The sequence below is a fragment of the Camelus ferus genome, chromosome 3, assembly GCF_009834535.1.
Source record: "Camelus ferus isolate YT-003-E chromosome 3, BCGSAC_Cfer_1.0, whole genome shotgun sequence".
In the NCBI taxonomy this organism is placed as follows: domain Eukaryota; kingdom Metazoa; phylum Chordata; class Mammalia; order Artiodactyla; family Camelidae; genus Camelus; species Camelus ferus.
Window position 1 is genome coordinate 57,911,191 of NC_045698.1, and position 22,883 is coordinate 57,934,073.

Here is a 22,883-nt window from a genome sequence, read left to right on the forward strand (position 1 = left end):
GGACATCTTTCACATGGGAGTTTTATCTCCTGCTTTTAGGACAAGGGGAGGTCAGAGCACTCTTCTTATTCCTGCTGTTTTTCAAGTGCCTTTAGCTCAAAATAATTCTGATGTCAAAGTGGCATATTTTGAGATGGCACACACTACTAGCCTTCAGAACCACAAAGAAAGGAAGAGGAAGAGAGTTGGGAAAAATTCAGTGCATGAGTCTGAAGATAAGGCAGAAGAAAGTTACATTGCTTGAGGTCCAAAAATAGACATGAAAGGGTCTGAAAGCCAACAGGCTTACTTTAAGCTGTTCTCAAGGCCTGGTTCTGATTCTTCAAGGGGAAAGAAAATTTGTCAAGAGGCATATCTTTTCTTTTCCTAGAGGCAAACAAGGGAGGGAGTAGTAGACATAGCTGAACATGTTGCAACCACTTTGTGTGTGTGTTTGGCCCAAGGATGCTATGTGGATGTACCAAACTGAAATACAAAGCAGTATCCTTACTGGGTTGAAGGGACCGTTGTATGAATGCCCCACTTCTCTACATTTTCCAGGATTTTAAATTTAGATGCCTGGTAGGTTGATGGGAGAATTGGGACCTGCTGTTTTTCAGTTTATATTTTAGACCCTCTCAATATTAGACCCTCCTAATAGAGCAAATTGGGCTATGGTATTGCCAGAAAGAACCAGCTTTCACAGATGCTCAAAGGCATTAAACCTCCAGAAAACAAGAAAGGACTTAAGTCAAATCAGGCCCTGTAGCATATTTGCATGTGCTCAATTTCATCCTCTCATTTCTTGCAATTCAAGTTGCAGGCTTTTATGTGACAGTAGGAAAATCAGAGCCCTGGGAACCCCACATTTAAATAGGGAGGGCAATGCCACAGTCTAAGGAAGGAGGCTCCACTGATGAAGATGCGTTTGAATCATTTAGTTGGTTGTGGTAGTTGCTTGGCTTAAAGGCAGTCAAATGTGTTGACCCTTGGGGTTTTACATGTGCTTCTCAATAACAAAGACACAGGTTCACCTTTGGAATTAGCCTTGAAAACTGCTTCAGGCTTTCAAATCTCCCATGCAGAATAACTTGCCCAAACAGAGCCAGTTTCAGCTGGGGAGCATTAGAACGTCCCCTGGGCATTCTACCTGCCCTCTATAAAGGCAGCTAAACAAACAGGAGCTGTGAAAGCGATACAAGAAAATCATAGAGAAAAAGTCTTGTTTCAAAAACGAGTAAGTACCTATCTGGACTCTTACTCAATCACAGTTTCTCAAAGGAAAAATGAGTTCCAAACGTAAAATTAATTTTGCACAAAGCCTCTGTACTTGTCTCCATATTCATATCTGATACTTGCCAGTTAGACACAAATTCAGTTCCTTAGACTTCTTTTTTTTTTCTTTTAAACATTAATTAATTAATGAAAAGTTTCTGAAAATTAGAACATCCCCATAATAGCAAATGCAAAATATGCAGAAGGATATAGAGAGGGAAAATAGGCTCCCCTTTCATTCTTGCCCCCAGCCACCTGTTCCTTTTCTAAACACTACCACTGTTGCCAGATTCAGAGATAGTCTCCACATACAAACGTGTGTGTGTCCTTTCTTCTTTTCTCTTTACCCAAGTAGTTGTATATTATTGAAAGGAAGAAAGGTGCAAAAGACTATCTCTCTCTCTCTCTCTCTACCTCTATATGATAGCCATATTTGCCTTCTGTGTGAGTTAGATATAAATTTCCCTTGTTATTTTTAATAGGTGCATGTGTTTCTTTGTGTGGATATAGCATAATTTATATAATTGACTCTTCATTCATAGCCACTTAAATTGTTATGAACCTCTTATATAAACACTAAGTATTTGGGACAGTATCACTTCACACAAGTGCAAGAATATACTAGATATATTCCTAGAAGTGAAATTTCTCTCTTGGGAAAAGGAACAGATGTTTTCAATTTTGATATATGTTGTAGAATTTCCCTTCCCAAGTATTTATACCAACTCACACACCAATAACAAAGATTTCCTATTTCCTTATGTTATTGAACTTTTTGATCTTTGATGATTAGAGAAGTGAACATTAGAATTTTAATGTAGCTTTAATTTGCCTTCCTCCCAAAATAAGTGAGATTAAACATCTCTTAACATACTTTAAAACCTTCTTATTTCCTTTATTTGAACTGTCATGTTTCTGCCTCTTTTTCTATTGTCTTTGGTCTTGCTGATTTGTAGGAACTTCTTCTGTACTAAACATTAAATGTGTTATATTTTTTCCAAGATTTTGTCCTTCATTCTTTTCTTTTTTTAACTGTGGTTGTTGCTGTTTTTTGATGTTGTTGTCTTTTGCCAGATTTCTTTTCAAATTTTATTTTATTGCCATATTAAAATTTTATGAGTTGTAGTTCTTGTGGTAAATTTGAAAGTACTTCCCAATGCCAAATTTACTTTTCAAATTATGTCATGTTTTCTTTACTGCTTTTATAGTTTTATGTTCTTTACTTATATGCTTCATCTGGAATTTATTTTGCTTTTTGTATAAAGAAATTAGGGAAGTAGTCATAAAAACTTTTCCCATAGAGGTATTTCTTGTGGTCCTAACACTATTTGTTGTATAATCTATTTTCCCATGATATGAAATGCCTCTTATACCATGATCATATTTTCTTACGTTTTTGGCTTTATTGCCAGACTAAAATAAGCTGTTCCATTAATTTAACTGTTACATTTTGTTCAGTAGCATTCTGTTTTAACTATTTTAACTTTATTATAAATAGTAGTATTTGGTAAGTCAAATTCCCTCTTTTTCCTCTCTTCTCTTTCTCCTGTCTCTCTCTCGTGTGTGCTCATTCCTTTTCCAAAATATGCTTTGTATCCTTGCAGGTTTGTTTTCCAGATGAACTTTAGAAACAGCTTCTCATATATCTAAACATGCTATTGGCATTTTATTGGTGCACTATTAAATTCTAGATACTAATCCATTTTCTGTGGATTTTCAACAACTGAAAGAATAGTCTGAAGTGTTAAGGTATGTTCCTACCACAATGCATACATGACAGAGATTCACTAGCCTGTAGTATCCTCTCTAGCCTCCTCTCTTCCCTAATTCCCTGATTGGACACTGAGTTCATGTGTCCTTATAATGTTCTGGACAAATGTAGAGAGGAATGCATTTCCTCCATGAGGTGTAGAGAGAAACACATTTCCTTTGAGAGGCTCCATGGCACTTCCATTATAAGAACCATAGGGAGAACCAGAACTAATGAGCTATCTTTTGAAAAGACTCAGTGGAATTCCTGCATATAGAAGGCAGACCGTTTGTAGATATTAAGACACATCTCTTCAGGTTCTTTGCCCATTTTTAATCAGGTCATTTTCTTGCTATTGAGTTGAGTTTCTTATGTATTTGAATATTAACACTTCATCAGATAAATGGTTGCAAATATTTTCTCCCATCCTGTAGGTTGTTTCTTCATTCTCTTGATTGTTTCCTTTGTTGTACAGAAGAGTTTTACTTTGATATATTCCTTTTTCTTTACTTTTGCTTTTATTGCCTGTGCTTTTGGGGTTATATCCAAAAATTCATCGCTTGGATGAGTATCAAGAAATTTTACGCTGTTTCCTTCTAATAGTTTTGCAGTTTCGGGTCTTACATATGTCCACACATTTTGAGTTGATTTTTGTATACAGTGTGAGACACGGACCCAATTTTATTTTTCTGCATGTTGCTATCCAATTTTCTCAACATTATTTATTAAAGAGACTATCCTTTCCCCATTGCATCTTCTTGGCATATTTGTTGAAGATGAATTGACCTAAATATTTGGATTTATTTCTAGGTTCTCTGTTCTGTTCCATGAATCTATGTGTTTTTAATGCCAGTACCATACTGTTTTGATTACTATAGCTTTGTAGTATATTTTGAAATCAAATAGCTTGATGTGTCCAGCTTTGTTCTTTTTGCTCAAGATTGCTTTGGCTAGTCAGAGCCTTTGTGGTTCCATATGAATTTTAGGGTTGTCAAATTGCCATTAGAATTTTGATAAGGATTGCATTGAATCTATGGATTGCTTTGGGTAATATGGACATTTTAACACTATTCTTCCAATCCATGAACACAGGAGATCTTTCCATTTATTTGTGTCTTCTTCAATTTCTTTTATCATTGTTTTATAGTTTTCAGTGTACAGATCTTTCACCTTTTTGATTAAATTTATTCCTAGGTATTTTATTTTTTCTTGCAGTTCTTGTAAATGAGATTATTTGCTTAATTTATTTTTCAGATAGTTCATTATTAAAGTATAAAAACATTGCTAATTTTTTAATGTTGTATTTGTATCCTGCGACTTTACCAAATTTATTTGTTAGTTCTAACAGTTTTTTTGGTGGAGTCCTTTGGGTTTTCTGCATTTAAGATCATGTCATCTGCAAACAGATAATTTTACTTCTTTTTTTTTTTTTCCTGATTTAGATGCCTCTTATTTATTTTTCTTCCTATAGCTTTGGCTAGGGCTTCCATTGGTATTTTCAGTAGAAGTGGCAAGAGTGGGCATCCTTGTCTTGAAAAGCTTTCAGCTTTCCATCACTGAGTATCATGTTAGCTATGAGCTTGTCATATATGGTCTTTCTTATGGTGAAGTATGTTCCCTCTATATCCACATTGTTGAGAGTTTTAATCGTGAAAGGATGTTGAATTTTGTCAAATACTTTTTTTGTACCTATTGAGATGATCATGATTTTTATCCCTCATTCTGTTAATGTTCTGTATCACATTGATTGATTTGTCAATGTTAAACCATCCTTTCATCCAAAAGATAAATCCCTCTTGATTATGGTATATGATCCTCTTAAGGTATTGAATTCAGTTTGCTAATATTTTGTTGATGGCTTTTGCATCTAATTTCATTAAGGGTATTGGTCTGTAGTTTTCTTTTGTTGTAGTATCTTTGTCTCATTTTGGTAGCAGAGTAATTCTGGCCTTGTTAAATGAGTTTTGAAGTGTTTTTTCCTCTTCAATTTTTTTGGAAGACTTTGAGAAGGATTGGTGTTAATTCTTCTTTAAATATTTGGTAGAAGTTATCTATAAAGCTGCCAGGTCCTGGGCTTTCCTTTGTTGGGGGTCTTTGGATCAATGATTCAATATCATTGTATTTCTTCATGATTCAGACCTATAACAGGTACATTAAAAAAGCTCAACATTATTAATCATCAAAGAAATGCAAGTCAAGACCACAATGAGATCACACCTCATACCTGTTAGAAAGATTATTATCAAGATATAAAAGAAAAATTATTGACAAGAATATGGAAAAAGTGGAACCCTTGTACACTTTTGGTGGGAATAGAAAACGGTGCAGCTCCAATGGAAAACTCTATGGAGAGTCCTCAAAAAATAAAAAAATAGAACTACCATGTGATCCCTAAATCCCACTTCTGGGTATACATCCAAAGGAAATGAAATCAGTATCTCAAAGAGATAACCAGTACGCCATTTTATTGCAGCATTATTCACATCAGCCAAGATATGGAATCAACATAACTATCCATTGAAGATAATGAAAATGTGATATATTATAGACACAAATATAGGTATAGTATAGATGAACATTTAAGCTTTAAGAAGATCTTGTCATTTGCAACAACACAGATGAAGCTGTAGAACATTATGCTAAGTGAAATAAGCCAGACATAGCAAGACAAATACTACAGGATCTCACTTATTTGTAGAATCTAAAAAAGTCAACCCCCAGAAGCAGAGAGTGAAATGGTGGTTGCCAAGGGCTGATAGGGATGTGGTGGGGAGGATAGGGATGGGAAGACGTTGGTCAAAGGGTATAAGTTTTCAGCTATGCAGGATGAATAAGTTCTGGACATCTAATATACAACATGGTGATTATAGTTAATAATATTGTATTATATTCTTTAAATATTTTCCTTTCCCACATTTCCCATCTCCTTCCTTACTAAGAGAGTAAATGTTTAATGTTCTTACTACACACACAAAAATTAACTATGTGAGGTGATGAATCTGTTAACTAACTTTATGGTAATCATTTCACAATGTAATTGTATATCAAAACATTACAGTGTATACTGTAAACACATACAATTTTTATTTGTCAATTATACCTCAATAAAGTTGGGCCAAATTTTCTTAAAAATGAAAAAAAATAAAAATAAATATGCATATGTAATTTATTTGGGAAAAAATCCTAGAAGGATTTTAAATGATGCTTTAAAATTATTTTCTCCAAGGTTATGACTTGTTTTATAATTTTCTGCATTTTCTTAAAGTTCTATAATGAACATATATTAGCCTTATAATTACTGCATTATATAAAATATGACCTACATCCAAAAATTTCCCTGCTGTTGTTGATTTCCTTGAATATACTTTCATCAATTAAACAGCATTAATGGGAAAAGAATTCCAGAAAAAAAAAAAAAGCAAGCAAGCAAGCAAGCAGGCAGGCCAGAGAAGGAATGAGAGTAAGGAAGGAGATGGGAAATGTGGGAAAGGATAAAAGTGGAACTCAAAGGGCAGGAGGGTATTAGGCATACATTTCATATTCCCAAAGAGCTTCTAGTTTATATTTTCCATGTTATCTTCTAATGAAGTTTTAATACATACATTGCATTTTTAAATTTAAAATATTAATTTGATAAATGAAAATATTTAAAATATGCCATAGTTTTTTGTGCCATTTTTATATTTCTTTGCCTCCTCCTCATCTCTCTTTTTCTCCTCCTTTTCCTCTTTTTTTTTCTTCACAGGAGGCCCAAAACATGGAGGTGCCTGGAGCCTGTTGTGAGCTTGAACAGACTCCATCTCTATTTGTAGTATAATGCACGAATGCACTTGAGTGATTCTTTCCACATCCAGTATTTGGCAAAAGAAAAATAATGTGAGAGCTCTGAAACAATCTCCCATTTTTCTTAAGGTCCTTTCCAAAAGCTCTGGAAAGAAAATGTATTACAGAGTAGGAGTTGAGGTGGAGAAAATTATATAAATAGCAAGTAACAATAAGGAACTACAGACAGTAATGGATGGTGTGGAGTTGAAATGAGTGGGAGAAAATGGCTGATTTTGTATGTTTTTGTTAACACATCAAATTCAAAAAAAGGAAGGTGTAAATTATAAACCAGAACATCTTGATATGCCACTATACATCTCACCTTTTTAAAATATGAATTTGTACTTACTTAATATGATTTGTCTTTGCTTCTCATCATGATCAGATGATGAAAAGAAAAGCTGGCTCTGAAATTTTTAGAAGAAAATGCTATCAGCTTGAGTCATGGGAGGCCTAAATTTCTGAATAAAATCAAAGTTCATACTGTGTTGTAGCATTTTACCAGGGCAACATAGATTTCCTCATTTGCTGTATCTCAGGGCTCTACATCTGTTCTTTTTAAAGTAGCTTCTTCGGCTTTAGTTTAGAATTAACAAGTCTCCAAATATCCATACCTCGTTCTATGTAATCAAATATGTCAGGAAGCAAAATGATTTTTAAATTTAAAAAATGGCCATTAATTTTTTTCTATAATTGATATACTCTAAAGAAATACCTTATTAATTTGGAATCAAATCAATTTGATGTGTCCTATCTTACTTAGATATTTCCTGGCATATAGGAGTAATAGGAAATTGCTCATAGGACTTATCACGAGGAAAATACTACATGGTTCTTAAAACTGATCATTTTTACCCCATTTTCTTTAGACACAAGAAATCAAAGAGCTTATCAACAGCTCATCTCTAAAAACTGGAGCAAACTGATTAAAAATTTTTTGTGTATACTAACTGTTAGCTTTAATTTATTTTCTTCTTGATTTCTTCTTATTCTAGTTTCCTCATTTATTTTATTATGTCATGGATATCTTCTTGAAAGAAATTCTTTAAAAAATTAGTATTGAAATGTATTGTGATAAACACTTCCTGATTGATTAAAAATAAGGCTATCTTGCAGGATTTATTTATAAACCATATATTAATACCTGATTGGAAACATGAGAGGATAGAGAAATTCCAAAACTAAATTTTGTATACAATAAATATATACTGATTCCAAAATTTCAACCATAATGTAAGATGGAAGGTGGGAAAACAAAGACACCTTCCCAATAAGATCACCAATTCCACTCTCAGGAAGTAATAATTGTTCATAATTTCTAATTTATCCTTCCAGAATTCATCATCTATGCTTTAAAAATAAATGTATACATACAAACATTTTTATAACATAAATGGGATCATTCCATACCTACTGTACTGAAACTTGTTTTTTATATTTACAAACATCTTTCCAAATTAACGTCTTTATTCCTACATCAGTTCTAAGACAGTTACTTAATCTTTTGTGGTATATATACCATAATATATTTAAGATATTCTCATTCATAGATTATATGGCTTTATTTTTCAAGTAAAGCAGTAGCACATTTCCTTTTACATAACTTGCTCTGCCAATTCTACATTTCACAATTCTATGTTGAAATTTGGTTTATAGTGAGATTCTATATTAATAGCATGAAATAAAATAAAAGAAGGCTTTAGCCTGGATAAAGCAGTTAGTAAATTTATAAAAAGGAAAAAAAATCAGTTCTTTTCCCTTTAAGTCTCTATTTTTAATATCAGTAACAACAATGGCTCCCAAACTAGAAAAAGTAAAAGCAAATGGAAAATATTTTTAAAAGGAGTGAAATAAAACTTTCTTCACTATTTATTGGTTCTGATTTTATGTAGTGAGTCAGTGACATTTTCAGTAAGTGTCAAAAGTGGATATGAAGTGCAGGGTTGAAAGCTATGGTCAGGATTTGGGATTTACAGATTCTTGGCCCTTATTCCTCAGACTATTAAGACTGGAATTGCGTTGTCACCCTTTAGTTTGATAATAAATTGCAGTCAATCTTGATTTCATATTTCTCTATAGAGTTAGTAAGTATAATAAATTTGAAAAACAGAATGGAATCCTTCCAATAATAATTTAGTTAAGCCTTCCTAAGTGATTGGCAGGAATGTATATTATGAAACAATTTTCTCAAGTTAATCCGTAAGAACTCTAGGGGTGCCTGCTCAGACGAAACAAGATGACGTAAGGCCCTAAGGAGTCCATTGGTATTGTGCTGGTATCTTTAAACTGGGATCCTTTGAAAGGAATCACAGACATGTGAGTCATTTGTCTGAGGCCGAGTAAAGTCTTGCCTAAAACTGATCTACCTGAGAATGAACTTTTCAGGTTCTGTTACTCCTCAAATCCTTCCCTATCTCTCCTTTCTCAATTGCCCAGTTTGTACGTTACTAAAGAAAGATTTTTACCTGTCATATATCCACCCTAAATGCTACTATGGTGCATTGCCCAAAACTGTAAAAGAAAAAAAAAAAACTCTAAAGGGAAATACAAGGCTTCGTATTTTTGCTGGCCAAGTGATTTCCAGTTATTTAAGTAAAACTGAAGGTGGCCTACAAGAATTTTCAATTTATAGGTAATTAGGAATAATTTCTGATGAGAGTTCCATAGGTGATAAATACATACATACACAATGGTTTATTTTTGATAAAATTAAGACTATAAAACAAATGAAACAGGAATAGAATTAGTTAGTGATACTAGTGATACTTATCAAAGGGAACAATGTAAAATTTCCAACTGTTAAAAGTCTACATGTATTATGAACCCTCATCTGTAAAATGAGGGAGCAGAACTATATGTAAAATTCCATGTTCTGTGTCCTAAAAACAGTGCTTATTTCCTCCATTCCATTGAGCAGAGACACTTTGACTATATCATCCTTCAAATAACAGATTAAGTAATTGTTCGAAACATGGAAACATCGCCAATTAGACATGATTTGACAGTAATAATAGAAACTGTCATTTATTGAAAGCCTACTCTGTCAGATACTGTATTTGATTCTGCTTTTATTTTAATTTAATCACCAAATTAAAGATGTTACCTTGAAATATTATTGAAGATGATTTGTGAAGCCCCTAACTTGCATTTTGATCCCATTGTATTTCCTCCTTTTAGCAAGGATTTAGCCTGGCTTTTGTTGTCTTGCTTCTGGGGTATTTATGTTGCAAGGGTAAAAACAGGTGTTCTTAAACCACAACCCCTTCTTTTCACCTCTTGTTTCTGAAAACTGAAATCCATTTAAAGGACTAAACCATTTAATTCCAGAGTGGGATGGGAGAGAAACCCCATGTGGTGGGAGGTACAAAGTGGGTAGACAGCAATGGACAGAGCTATAACAATAAAATATTCCTTACAACTATGGTAGAAGGCGTATGTCCATGATGGTGGAAATTATGTTCCTGTGTAGTAATCTAAGGAGGGAACAGGACTACTGAAGTGGTGGCTGCAAGTTGCAATCATGGAGGCTAGATAATTGGCCAGAGCTTTTAGCCTCACAATGATCCCACACTATCTCCAAATGAACTGTGCCCAAGCTAAGAATGGAAATAGCAAGAAAAGCCCATTTTCTAATAGATCACATGGGACTGGATAATGTATTTCTTAGCTGTGACCATGATATAATGAAAAGTCGAGAATCATTTACTTTCAAGGCAGATGAAACCTTTCTGGATACTAACGCAACCTTAAGAAGATAAATATTGAGGGGGAGTGTATAGCAGTGGTAGAGTGCATGCCTAACATGCGTAAGGTCCTGGGTTCAAACCCCAGTAGCCTCATCAAAGATAAATAAAACCTAATTACCCTCCCCCCCAAAAAACAAATAAAAATTCAAAAAGAATAAACCTAATTACCTCTCCCCAAATAAAAAAGAAATCAGTAAATAAATAAAAGCATTAAGAAAAAAAGAAGATAAATGTTGTTCTTTTCCTAACCCCACCAAAAACTTAAACTCCTCACCAGCTTGGGCCCTGGTAGCTCAGCATTAGTTTTAAACTGATTTAGAAAAGCGAAGTGCTATGACATTTTCTTGTAAAAAATACGAGATAGTTATTATTACAGCTATATTGTAACCGTTTGATAACCCATACAAGAGTTAGCTATGATGACTTCTATTTTGTATGTGTATAAGTGACTCACTATGCTGTACACCAGTAAACCACTATACTCTGTAAATAAAATTTCCACTTTACAGGTAACTGTAGTAGCCATTAGTACTTGAAACTAGATATTTCTGGTCCTTCTTCTGGATACAAAGTAGATTCACATGTTCTCCCCCAATCTTTGAATGCAGGAATGGCCACGTGACTCGTTAGAACAATGGAACAATGCAGGTGGAGGCTGCCTCACCTCCAGGTGGAAACTGTTAAGGGTGGATTTGCCAATCCCGCACAAGTCTCTCTCTGCCTCTGCAATAGGCAGTGCTTCAGATCGTGACTTGAGTTCTGGTGTGAGGATGCCCCGGAGCGGAGTCCACAGCCTACCCCGCGGACGTGAAGTGTGAGCAAAAAGTAAGTCATTTTGATTTGAGATTGAGATTTTGAGGTTGTCTCCGTAGTATAACCTGGCCTGTCCTGCTTTGCACAATAATGCAGCTCAGAGAGATAAGCAACGTGCTTCTGTCTACTTCTCAGTGAATTCATGTTGATTTCAAACACAGCCTTCCTACTTAAACAGTCAGTTAATGTTTCGTGAATATTTATTAATTACCTATTATGGACACACCCTGTGAAGAACCCTTAGGATTCAACTCTGAACAATATAAACAGTTCTCTGCATTCAAGAGAGCTACTCACCAACTGCTTAACCATTGTTTAAGAATTTGACCAGAAGCTTACATTTAGTTTGTAATGTTTGGAATCTGCTACTTCTGCCTCTCAGCCACACACCCAGTTTTAAGAAACAGGGATAGCATTTGCCCATCTCTAAACTTTTGGGGCCTCCTTCTTTTCCCTGTGACTTCTTAGAGTTTAACAACAATAGTTCCTTGATCACATCTGCAAGTTATTTAAATATCCTGGGATATAATTTATCTGGGCCTGAAGGCTTGAATTAATTTAAAGCTGTAAAGGACTCCCTTATTATCTCTGCACCTATCTTGCACTTCAATTCCCTCCTAATGATGTTTGTTCTAGATTTGCCAGCTTGAAAATTAATTTTCTCGATGGAGAAAAAGAAGCAAAACAGAATACAAATAAATCTACTCTCTCTGCTTTGTTCCTTAACATTTTATTTTTTTTTTATCGTAAATTGCAAATTTTCCTGAGGGATGTGGATTGTTTTGAGCAAGTGAGTCTTGCAACATAGCTAAGAAAGCCTACTTATCAGGGATCAAGACCAGTTAATAACCAGTGAAGCTGAAACTAAAAATTTATACACAGGTGTTCAAATTGCTGAGATGAGTTTGATGAGATTTATAGGTGTTTGGGAAAACTTAGTGGAGAAGCACCTGGGCTCTGGTGCTCTGGAACACTCTAGCTGAATGCAGTTTTTTTTCTCTGGGTCAGCCTAAGGTGGCAAGTTTAGTTAACATGTACGAAACACCTCCTTTGTATTTGGCATGGTGTCTGTATGGTTGCTGTTACCCTAGCACGGTGACAATGGTCTAAATTGAGTGTCCCCAATATTTGTGCTGGAATTTAGTACTCCCCCTTGTGAGAAGACCATGGGCTCGGTTTGGGCTTGGGAAAGCTTCATTCCTCAGAATTGATTGATTAATTATCTCATCAGATTCTTGTGCAAAGTTCTTATTGTTGGATTTTGATTCCATTTGAAATCCCTTTTCTGTCCTAGTTAATCTATTCAAAAGCCCGTGATATTTTGCCCTGAGAACTTTCAGATGTTCCAGGTCTTTGTTGACTTCCCCAGATTCTCTCCATCTTTGCTATTCTTGCTTCTTCTCAGCCTTAAATATCTGACCTCAGAGCTCTCCCTGTTCAGCTATGAAGATTTTATCTTTGATTTTTTCAATTAATACATTTGGTCAGGAGCTCACATTAAGTTCATAATGACTTAGAATCTCTGATTTTTCTTTTCTGACCAAATACACAATCCTACCTGTTTCAGGACTTTGGAAGTGTTCTTTTAATAAGAGTGTAATGTCTTTAAAAAGAGTATAATGTTTGGCTTTTCTCTGCATCTCACTTCTGGGCTTTTATGAACTCCAGAATGGTGTGGTTACTATCTCCCACAGTTTTGGTTTCTGTTGCCTTTCTTCCAAGATGATAAGAAGCATGACCAGAGTAACATTTCTTTTCTGTGCCTTGTTACCTTCAAAGTGGATTGTTCTCAAACAGTGTGGTCGGCAGATGCCTGAATCAAAATCACCTGCAGTGAGTGTTAAAAATGCAGATTTCTGAGTGTTCCTTCCCAGGAACAGCAATATCATTAGCAGGACACATGGCAGAATGAGAGTGTAGAGCCGCTTGCTTGAAAATTAAGAATTTCCAGATGATGATAGCAGAGCATTAAACCAAGCTTGAGGCTCTTCTATGCTAGCTGACAAAGCCAGCCTCAGAGATTCTGATTTAATTTGGTTTAGGGCTAGAAAGCTGCATTTTTAGCAAGCTCACTATAGATTGATCTGTAGATCAACTGTTTGAAAATTGTTTGAAAATTCTGTTCTACGTGACGATCAGACCCATGCCCTCAGAAAATTAAAACAAAAATATTCTAGGTTGCGTGCTTTCAGAAGGTAAACATTTTACTAATAGGTTTTGCCTTGGTGCTTGTTTTCTAAGATATTTTAAGAAATCATTATTCACATACTGTCTGAGTTGTTTATAATACTATTCCACAGGGATATCCCATCTAGTCCTCTGCTGTTTTAATTAAATGATTCTTTTCAGGTGGTTCAGTTTCATATTCTAAACTATATAGTTTTTTGCATGGTGCAGTTTTATTGACATGGAAACATGGTTTTAGATATGAAAATCTGTGTTCAAATACTCAAGATAGTGTACACTTCTAGACTTTTGACAAAAGCAAAACAGTATGTAACAGGGAAACTTCTTTCAGTCAGACAAGTGTTCAAATGCTGAACTGGCTTCTACTGGATATAGAAATCCAGGAATTTTTTTTTTTGCTACATAAGCATAAAATATTTGTATACTTTTAAAGACTGAAAATTAAAAAATTAAAAAATACATTCTAGATACATGAAGATACCTTGGCCCAACATGCAATATATACTACTACGATCACCTTTGAAATCACATTTGCCAATTGATGTTAATAGTTTAAATTTTCCTAATTCCTGGATATTGTGTGTTGGTATATAAACATCTAAGTTTATATATTTTTTAATTAACTTCTTCATTACTTTAGGTACTTTGTCTATCACTGTTCAGTGATATCAAATCCTGTCTTCAATTTCATTTTATCTATGCATTACAACACTTCATTGAGATTTTAGTTCGGTTCCACAGCGATGTATATTCATTGAGCACCTGACATATTGCAAGCTAAACACAGAGGCTATAAAGAAAAAAAATTACAATGGCATAATCTCTTTCCTTAGAGTTTAGAAGAATATTCAAATTAGCAGATGGACATTTCTGTTAATGTCCTGAACTCAGTTCAGCTGGGGAAAGTAGTTGAAGAAAGGCTCCCTGACGTAGGTGTAAACTGAGACGAGGCTAGAAGGATGAGAAGTTAACAAGGAAATGGTGAGATAAAGGCTGTTCTTAGCATAGGCGAGGGCCCAGAGACCAAGCAGACCACCTTGCTCTGGAGACCATGGAAGTTTAGTTTGGGTGTCTATAGCACATGCTTTGCAGTGGGCTGGATACAGAAGACTGAGGGGCAGATAGTAAGAAGCTGTAAATTCAGGACTGGGGTAAAGAAATTTCTTTGTCCCAAAGGAATGAGAATGTTGGGGAAGAATTTTAACCAAGAAAATGATATGATTAGGTTTTTATATATGGTCTAGAACCCTCATGAATTACCCAGTCTTCTCACAAGAATATTTGGCCCTTTTCCTGCAGCTCATCAAAATGGTGGACTAAGCCATGATCCAGGGGTAAAATCCCCTTTGACATCATTTAGTAGTACCTAACTTTTGTCTGCTTTCTCTGGAAAGGCATAACACAACATGTTTTATTTGTAATTAGGACTTCAAAGACCTGGAGATACTTCCCAGGTTTCTTTAGAAGGTATCATATGGTCTGTAAGTGCATCAACAGTTTGGCTATAACTAGGAAAATGTGCTTGGGATTGATCCCACCTGGCTTGTGCTCATCAACCCTGGATCTCAGTTCCTTAAAGATCACACACCTTCCCATCTGCCACATCACATTCCCATATGGCTGTTCAGTTTTTCACTACTTAGACATCTACTCTTAGCTGGGGGAGAAAAAAATTAAGCCAAATCTTAAATAAGAGTTTGTTATTTAAGTGGAAGTAACACAAATTTTAAGATGCAGAGTTGATTGCTGTTTGTCGTTCAGTTTTAATATTTGGTCATTTTGCCTAAATAAAGAGAAAACAAAAGTTTCTCCTAAGTCCTCATTATGTAAAAGGAGATTTAGAAAAACGTATTGGAAGGCCAGGTCTTTGGCTCAGATCTACTTGCTTTGTAGCATTACAAAAATCAGCCTGTTGCCAATAACCACTAACTAGGTGATGAAACCTATTCAAATTTAAGGAAAGGATATTTGAACTCTGGGAATCTCCCTGACTATGAAGATGTTATTGTCAATTTTCAGTAACGCGAATTCTAAAGAATTTGCTACGATATCATTATATTTCTGTGAAATCTATACCATTATGAATCTAAAAGAGTGTATAGACAGTGCTGCTTTCTGAATGTTAATATCTGCAAGCATTGGGGTTCCCATCAGAAATCATTTTTGAAAGTTTAAATTTTTCTTGCACTTCTACAATTTTGAGTTAATCACTCGTACTTCCTGGACCTGCTTCATAAATCTAACTTTATATTCCTTGAAAATTTACTTTTCACATAAAATAATAAGGCCACTATTTCCCAGAGGCATAAAGTTTTTCTTTCTAAACATAAAAATGAGTTCACCAATAAAACATTCTTTATATTGTGTTTCCTTCACTTCTTCCACATTTAAGATGATATCGTGGGAGGAACAATTATTACCTTGTTCATTTTGATTTATTTGGCCCCACACATCCTCACCTTGCTAATGAAAAATAAACTGTTCTACATGGGTCATTTATGATGTGATTTAATAGGATGCTTTTTGTATTTGCAGCCTGCAGCATAGTATATTAGCTTAAAGCCACCTAATAGGAAAAAATTTGTTTTTCTTTCCATTATTCCTGTCTGTCTAATGGGTAACTCAGAGCAAAGATGTATATATCACCGTTATAAGGACTTTAAGATTTAGAGGACAAATGATGGTTATTGTCAAAATAAGAACTTTGCTAAGCCATATTCTCCTACTCCCTAATTTCCTATGAGTCCTGCTACCTAAATAAAATCACACTGTGTCAAACTGGCAATACTCTCTTTTTCAGGGCAAACTATTTTTATTTACCAACAGGTCAGATAGCTACCTTTGTTTTAACAGAAATGTGTGATTGTGGCCACTTTCCCCCTGAAGGAACTGACGAGCACAGTTTTAAGTCACCATGGAATTTGTACAAGGCATCTTCAGTTGTTTCATTGACAGGAAAGGAGGTGGCATCACATAAAACAGACATTTAGACCTAATATCACACAGGAACAGTAAAAGGGCACGTTAGCAGATCAAGAGGGTCTTTTGTACCATAGTTTGCTATTAACAATATGGTTGAGGGCAGAAAAATGAGGCCAAAAGGATACATCATTGTTTTGTGGCAAGATTTTTAGTCCTCTCAAAGCTACTTTTCAAATAAGCACCTCAGTCTTCAGCCTTAGGCAAGGGGTGAGTTTAGTCCTATAATGGAGAGCTCATTATTGTTCTTTTTATTCATATGTGAACCACAAGAGCTGGGTGGGAAGACTCTGGGAGTAGGAACCAGGACATGAAGCCACTCATTCCTTGGGAATGGGTTGTTTGCTGCCCAGGATGGCACTGAGGAATGCGATCAGAAAGCAGATTTCAGGATCTGCTCTCTTTCAGAGGATTGCTGAGAAATGTAGTCTACAAACTCACCCAGAACTTTGAGTCATGTGATGTCTGGGCTGGTTTGTTACCTGTTGGTTTTAGGTTTCTGCATCAAATCTGGCATAATTCAAGAAGTGAAAATTTTATGTGTATATCTATATATGTATACTGTATGGAAACATGGAGATGGCATTAATACAGTATATAATAGCAATTCACAGAAATGAACTACGGATGTTTTAACTTACATTGCTCAATTCTGTGCCTTCTTCTTCTTCATGTACACTTTCATAAATATCCCTACTGACACAGTCAAGGTCTTAAACAATCAAGACATAATACATTTTGACTAAGGACTGCTATGTTTTTAGTTGCCAGTCTTTCCCATTAGACACACTTGTAGAATATCTTGTTCTGCATTAATAATTCAAACTTAATTTCAAGTAATCAGCTCACTGTGGTCGGATTCCAGTAAATAAACAAATTCTGTTTTTCCTTTCTTCAAAAGACCTACCAATATGAACTTAATTTAAAATTAACTGGTCCCATTTTCCAATTATCCTTTCTACCTAGGTTTTCATAGTTGCTTTTAAGCCTTAAAGTTGTTTCACACGGGAGAGAGATACAGGGCAAATGAATACAAAGAATTCTATGAAAAGAGAAAGATGTGTGCTCATTACTTGTGAACTTTATAATTTTGAGAACTATTATCTGTGAGGGAGTGATTGCATGAAAATACCTACAAGAGTACATGTACTATAATCATAAAAACCTGCAAAAATCCAACACTCTTTTGCAATTAGAGCAAAGTGCTCCTTTGTTTGCATTGTTGGGTTGCTACGTATTTCTTGATGTTATGAATCCAAAGGTTCAAAGATGGTCATTATAACCTGATATGCTCTGTTGTAGGAGAGCTTCTTAAATTCATTAACCTCATTTAAAAAGACACAAAAAGCAAAAATTAAGTGAGTTTTCCTCCTGATCACTTTAGAAAGCTGTAACAACCTCAGGACAATATTACCTCTTTTGGATGTCTGACAGAAGCAGTATGTTTTCTAGAAAGGCGTAGTTACAGGGAATTTATTACATATGGTACTGTATGGGGAAAAACAATATCTGCTTATCATAATTACTGTAACAGCATTAGAGATGGCTGGACAACCAGAGCAGTGGAAAGAGCAGCCTTGACAGCAGATTGTGTATAAACAAGGAAAGCTTGTAAAGGAGTCTCAGAGTTAAGGATTATAAAACCCATAGGAAGAAGTAAACTCAAGAGTAAATTTCACTAATGCGTAGCATGGGAAGGCCTCTAACTATATGTGAGTGCAAATAGTAGCACTATGTTTGGAGAAGGACATCAGCTCTGTGAAACACATGTGCGTTCTCCTAGAGGCAGTCTTTTATTGTATTATGAAAATTAAAATATCCAGAAGCCCAAAGCAACACTTAGCCATACTTTGGAATTGAGTTTGGAACTGATACTTGACCACTGACTTTGAAATCAACATGTTTGGTGACCGAATGCATAGAAATTATCATAAGAAATGTGTCGCCTTGATCTTTGCTGATACTCAACCAACTTGATTCCCATTACTACATTATGTAGAGTACCATAAGAGCATTGAGTAGACTTAAAGTGCCCCAGAGGCAGAACAAGATCATCATGACAAATTATTTTTTAGGCAAAGGTGCTGGAAAGAGAGGCCATGTCTTAGATTTGGGGCCCCTTAGGTGATTTTTTAATAGGTATTTATAGAGTAAAATTGTCTCAGCGATGTTATGCAAACTTCTAGATTCATAGTTGTAGGAGGCCCTTAATTTTAATGTAATTCCTTTGTAATTTTAGCTTTTTGATTCAGACTTATCTCAGGACTATGTCAGTTCTTACTCTGTTTCTTAATTAAGAAATAAAGTAAAATTAGTGTAATATATTTTTAACACCTACTTCTGAAACAAAACAAGTGATAAAAATGAATAGATGTTGGGCTGAAAGGAAATGAAAAGCAGGCACACAGAGAGAAAGAAAACCAAGGATTATCTACAGACTCTATTCAGTGAAGGGAAGTGAGTTCGTGGCAAACTACCGAAAACTTGTTTTTTTGTTTTGATTTCAACAAACATGCCAGGATCCAGTTCCCTGTTCCAGCCCACCCTCTCGGCCTCTATGTCTTTCCTTGTCCTACATGGATGCTTCTTCTTTTCATGCTTCTTGCTTTCATCTTCTTCGCTTTTTCTTCATTCCTCCCTGATTGGTAGAGAATGTTTAGTAATGTGTACATGGACACTTTGGTATCTTTAGTCTGGCTCAGTAGACATCTGCCTTTGTGTGTATCTTGTCGTTAATGTGACCCTGGAGCAGTTGCACCTGTCGGATAGACAACATTGATTCTGGGAGCAAGGCACTGTGTCTCTGGTAGAGAAAGCAAGGAGCTGGCTTCTGCAAACCTGGGTGCTAGTCTAGATTCTGACTCTGTCTTTAGCATTTTGGCCTTGGATAATCAACTCTTCACTCCTGGTGTCTGAGTGACTCTATGCAATTAGCAGGTTAACTCTTTCCTATGGTAATTTAGTCTTACCTTCTCATTTTAGAAGTAGGGAAATTACACTATGGAGAGAGTTGTCTATAGCTACACATCTCATTTATTTTGTAGTAGTGATAGTGTTTATATTGCATTTATATAGAATTGTTTATGTAAAAATTTGTGTGTGTGTATAACATGAAGCTATTGGGTATACTCCCCACCAAAAAAGAAAAAAAAATTAACCTTCCTAAACTCCATCTTTAAAAATAATTCCTCATCCATGCTATATGACCAACCCAAATCCTCCTGAGGATTTTTAGACTGGAGAATAAAATGAATAGTAGAGTAGTAAAAGTGAGAAACTAGAGATTTTTGCTGCAGGTCAGGAAAGAGAGGAGCAGCTGAAGAATCGCAAACAGGCAAACTACGGTGGTGTGGCTACGCTTATAAAATGAGTAGCCATATATTTCCATAATGTTGTGGTTTTTTGTTTTTGCTGTTGGCATGGTGACCCCAAATGCCAGCTGTGCAGATATTAGTTTATCATTACATTTTATTAGATGCCATGTTATATGCATGAACTTAATTTCCCTACTAAGGGCTGGAAGAAACCTGAAATAGGAGAAAAGCTTTTGGAAGTAGAGGCACACAAAGCCTGACGTATCTACACTCTCCACATTAACCTAATTGAAAAGGAGATGTCATTTTTGGTGAATGAAAACAAACTCCACCATGTGAGCAATTTTGTATTTGACAGGAAAACCAATGGTTTTCTGAACTTGACCCAGATCTAGTAGAGGATTTTTTCTTTTTTTTTTTTTTTGGTAGAAAAACAAACATGCTATTATAATCTATGAATACAACCCATCACATAATCCAGGCTATTTGAAATTTATGCCCTTTAGTAGTTGTGCAGTATGTGTGTGTGTGTTTAATGGTATAACACTGGCAAATGAAAACAATCTGCATCTTATATAATGTTACACTGTTGCCATGTTTATTTCCAAAGTACTGCCCTACTGAATTTTCTTGGTAAATATTGCCCCCTTCAGTTCATTCTGAGTATGTGCATGGTAGTAAATGGAGAATATAATCTTTCCCTGAGTTACATTAAACTTGGCACCAGGAAGACTCCCAGATGTTGCAGCCAAACCTGCCCTAGGCTGCTATGACATCATTGGACAAGTCTAGTTCTTTCCCAGGCATAACTTCCACATGAGAAAAGACTTTGCTGTGTTTCAGGAAACCAGGAACCAAAAGCAATACCCACATAAAGGAAAGCATTGACAATTAAATTTCCGTTAGTGACAGGAATGATTTTGAACTGTGTACATTTCCCCTAAAACTATTATAAAGAAAGCACATGGGGCCATTAGAATTAATAAAATAAATGTATATGTAAGTGCGTATATATCAGAAATATACGAGCATGTATAAATTTTCTTCCCTAAGGCCGTGTAAGGTAGAGGCTGAGATTGTGAGAATCCTATTGCTTTAGGGGCAGAGAGAGAAATGAAAGCTGGAGAGCATTAAATTCAGCCAACCCTTCATCACTGGTTTAATATCTTTAGTAATATTCAGTTATTTTCAAGTATTACGTGCATCAGGAAAGCCAGGATATTTCAGAAAAGTCTTGTTGTTTATAGGAGGGCTTAGGAGAATTTCTGTGAAAATTGTGAAACGACTGCTTTTGCAAAGAAGATATAATTTGACATTTTATTTTTTAAAAACTATTAATCATTTCTAACAACCATAAAAATATAATTGTAGACATTTTGAAGTATTCATTAGAGGTCTAGGAAACTATTTAGTGATTGCACAAAACATTCCACAGACTTATACCAACCTTGAAAATAGTTTCCAGAAGGCAAAAGGCTCACTCACACAATTTGTCACTAGGCAACGCTGAATTGCCTAAGTATTGATTCCATCATTTATTCTGCTGGTCTCTTCTACAGTATTCATTTTCAACAGAATAATAAAACTTAACCCTAGCTCTACATTTAATTCTAGAACTTTCCAACAAGCCCAGATCTTCAAAGAAATTAAGCCAAAACTGTAGACAGAGGATCTGTATATAATAGAAAATAAAAATGTGGTTTTAATTTTTCACAAAAGATAAAGAGAGAAGCTAGAAGAACCATATTAAATTACTTTGGTCTCAATGCAAATTTTGATAATTATCTTTGATCATAAAACTAAAGATTAATATTTTATCCACTGTTGCTGAATTTTTGTTATGTACCACTGACAGTTTTATGGGGTTTTTTTTAATGATGGAAAACTACAAAAAAAATTTGTATTATTTGTATCTTCACTTTCATTTGGGATATCCCACAAAACAAAAGTGATTTTAATATCAATGCTAATTTTGAGGTTTTTAACAAAAACCTGAGTCATAAGTTAATTACTTTAAAAATCCACAAAAGCAGGCTTCATAATTCCTCTTGGAATTTTTCCTTTTCCTTTGTGTTTGGGTGTGTACACACATATGATTTTCAAAACTATATTGTCTTAACTCGAAATAGTTGGAGAATATAGGAAAATAGACAATAGCAGGAAAAAAGAGAATCTGATTCACTTGTACTATTGCAAATTTTGCTAGTGCCTTTTTGTTTTATGATTATTTTATAAAAACTGTATCACCTCATCTTTCTTGAACAGCTATTCACAGTACCTGAGGCACTCTTGTCCCTAAATGTGTTCTCTACTCAGAAACCAAAGTGATCATTTAAGTCGGTGCTTAGCTTCTACTGATGGTCTGCAAGACCCTGCATGATCCTGGCCACCTCACTATCCACTTCCCTTCTTCTCCCTCAGTGGGCTCCGCTTATGGGAATGCTGAAGTCCTCAAATGCTCTTTGCTGCTTCAGAATATTTGGAATCCTTATATTGCAAGCTATTCATCCTGCACGTTTTGATTTAATATCTTCTTAGGCCAATCATTAAAGTTGAATTCTTAATTCTCCTAGCTATTCTCTATCACCATACCGTTTCTTCCCCTTAAACCACTTACCATCTTATAAAATTTCTTCATAGGTGTACGTTAAGTATCTGTTCACAAATATGTCCCTAGAGAAGTTGAATGAAGTTACCTAATCAGATTAAAAAAAAAAAACAAAACAGTGATGTACTGACTTAGATGTAGATCCCATTATAAATAGGAAATGTCAGTTATTTATTCATTGATTTTGTTATCTAGTAAATATTTATTGGCTATGACGTGCCAAGAACCATCCTAGAGTCTGACGATACATCAATTAAAAACAGACTTGTTGTCACTGAGTTTATGTTCTGGGCATAAGCTGGGGTGTGCTTATAGGCGGAGGGTAGACAGGCAAACTACGGGGTAAATTAAAAGGTCAAAATGGCTATGGAAGTGAAAGAGGAAAGAAAGATTAGGAGTGTGGCACA

The 22,883-nt window shown here is 35.1% G+C and overlaps 1 long non-coding RNA gene across 1 annotated transcript in view; it reads left to right on the forward strand.

Moving 5' to 3' along the window:
* The window catches only part of LOC116662176, a 262,216-nt gene that overhangs the window by 25,049 nt on the left and 214,284 nt on the right, over positions 1-22,883 (forward strand). Inside the window, exon 8 of the long non-coding RNA XR_004318183.1 lies at positions 11,184-11,400. This is a non-coding gene — a long non-coding RNA (uncharacterized LOC116662176). The remainder of the gene's footprint in view (positions 1-11,183; positions 11,401-22,883) is intronic.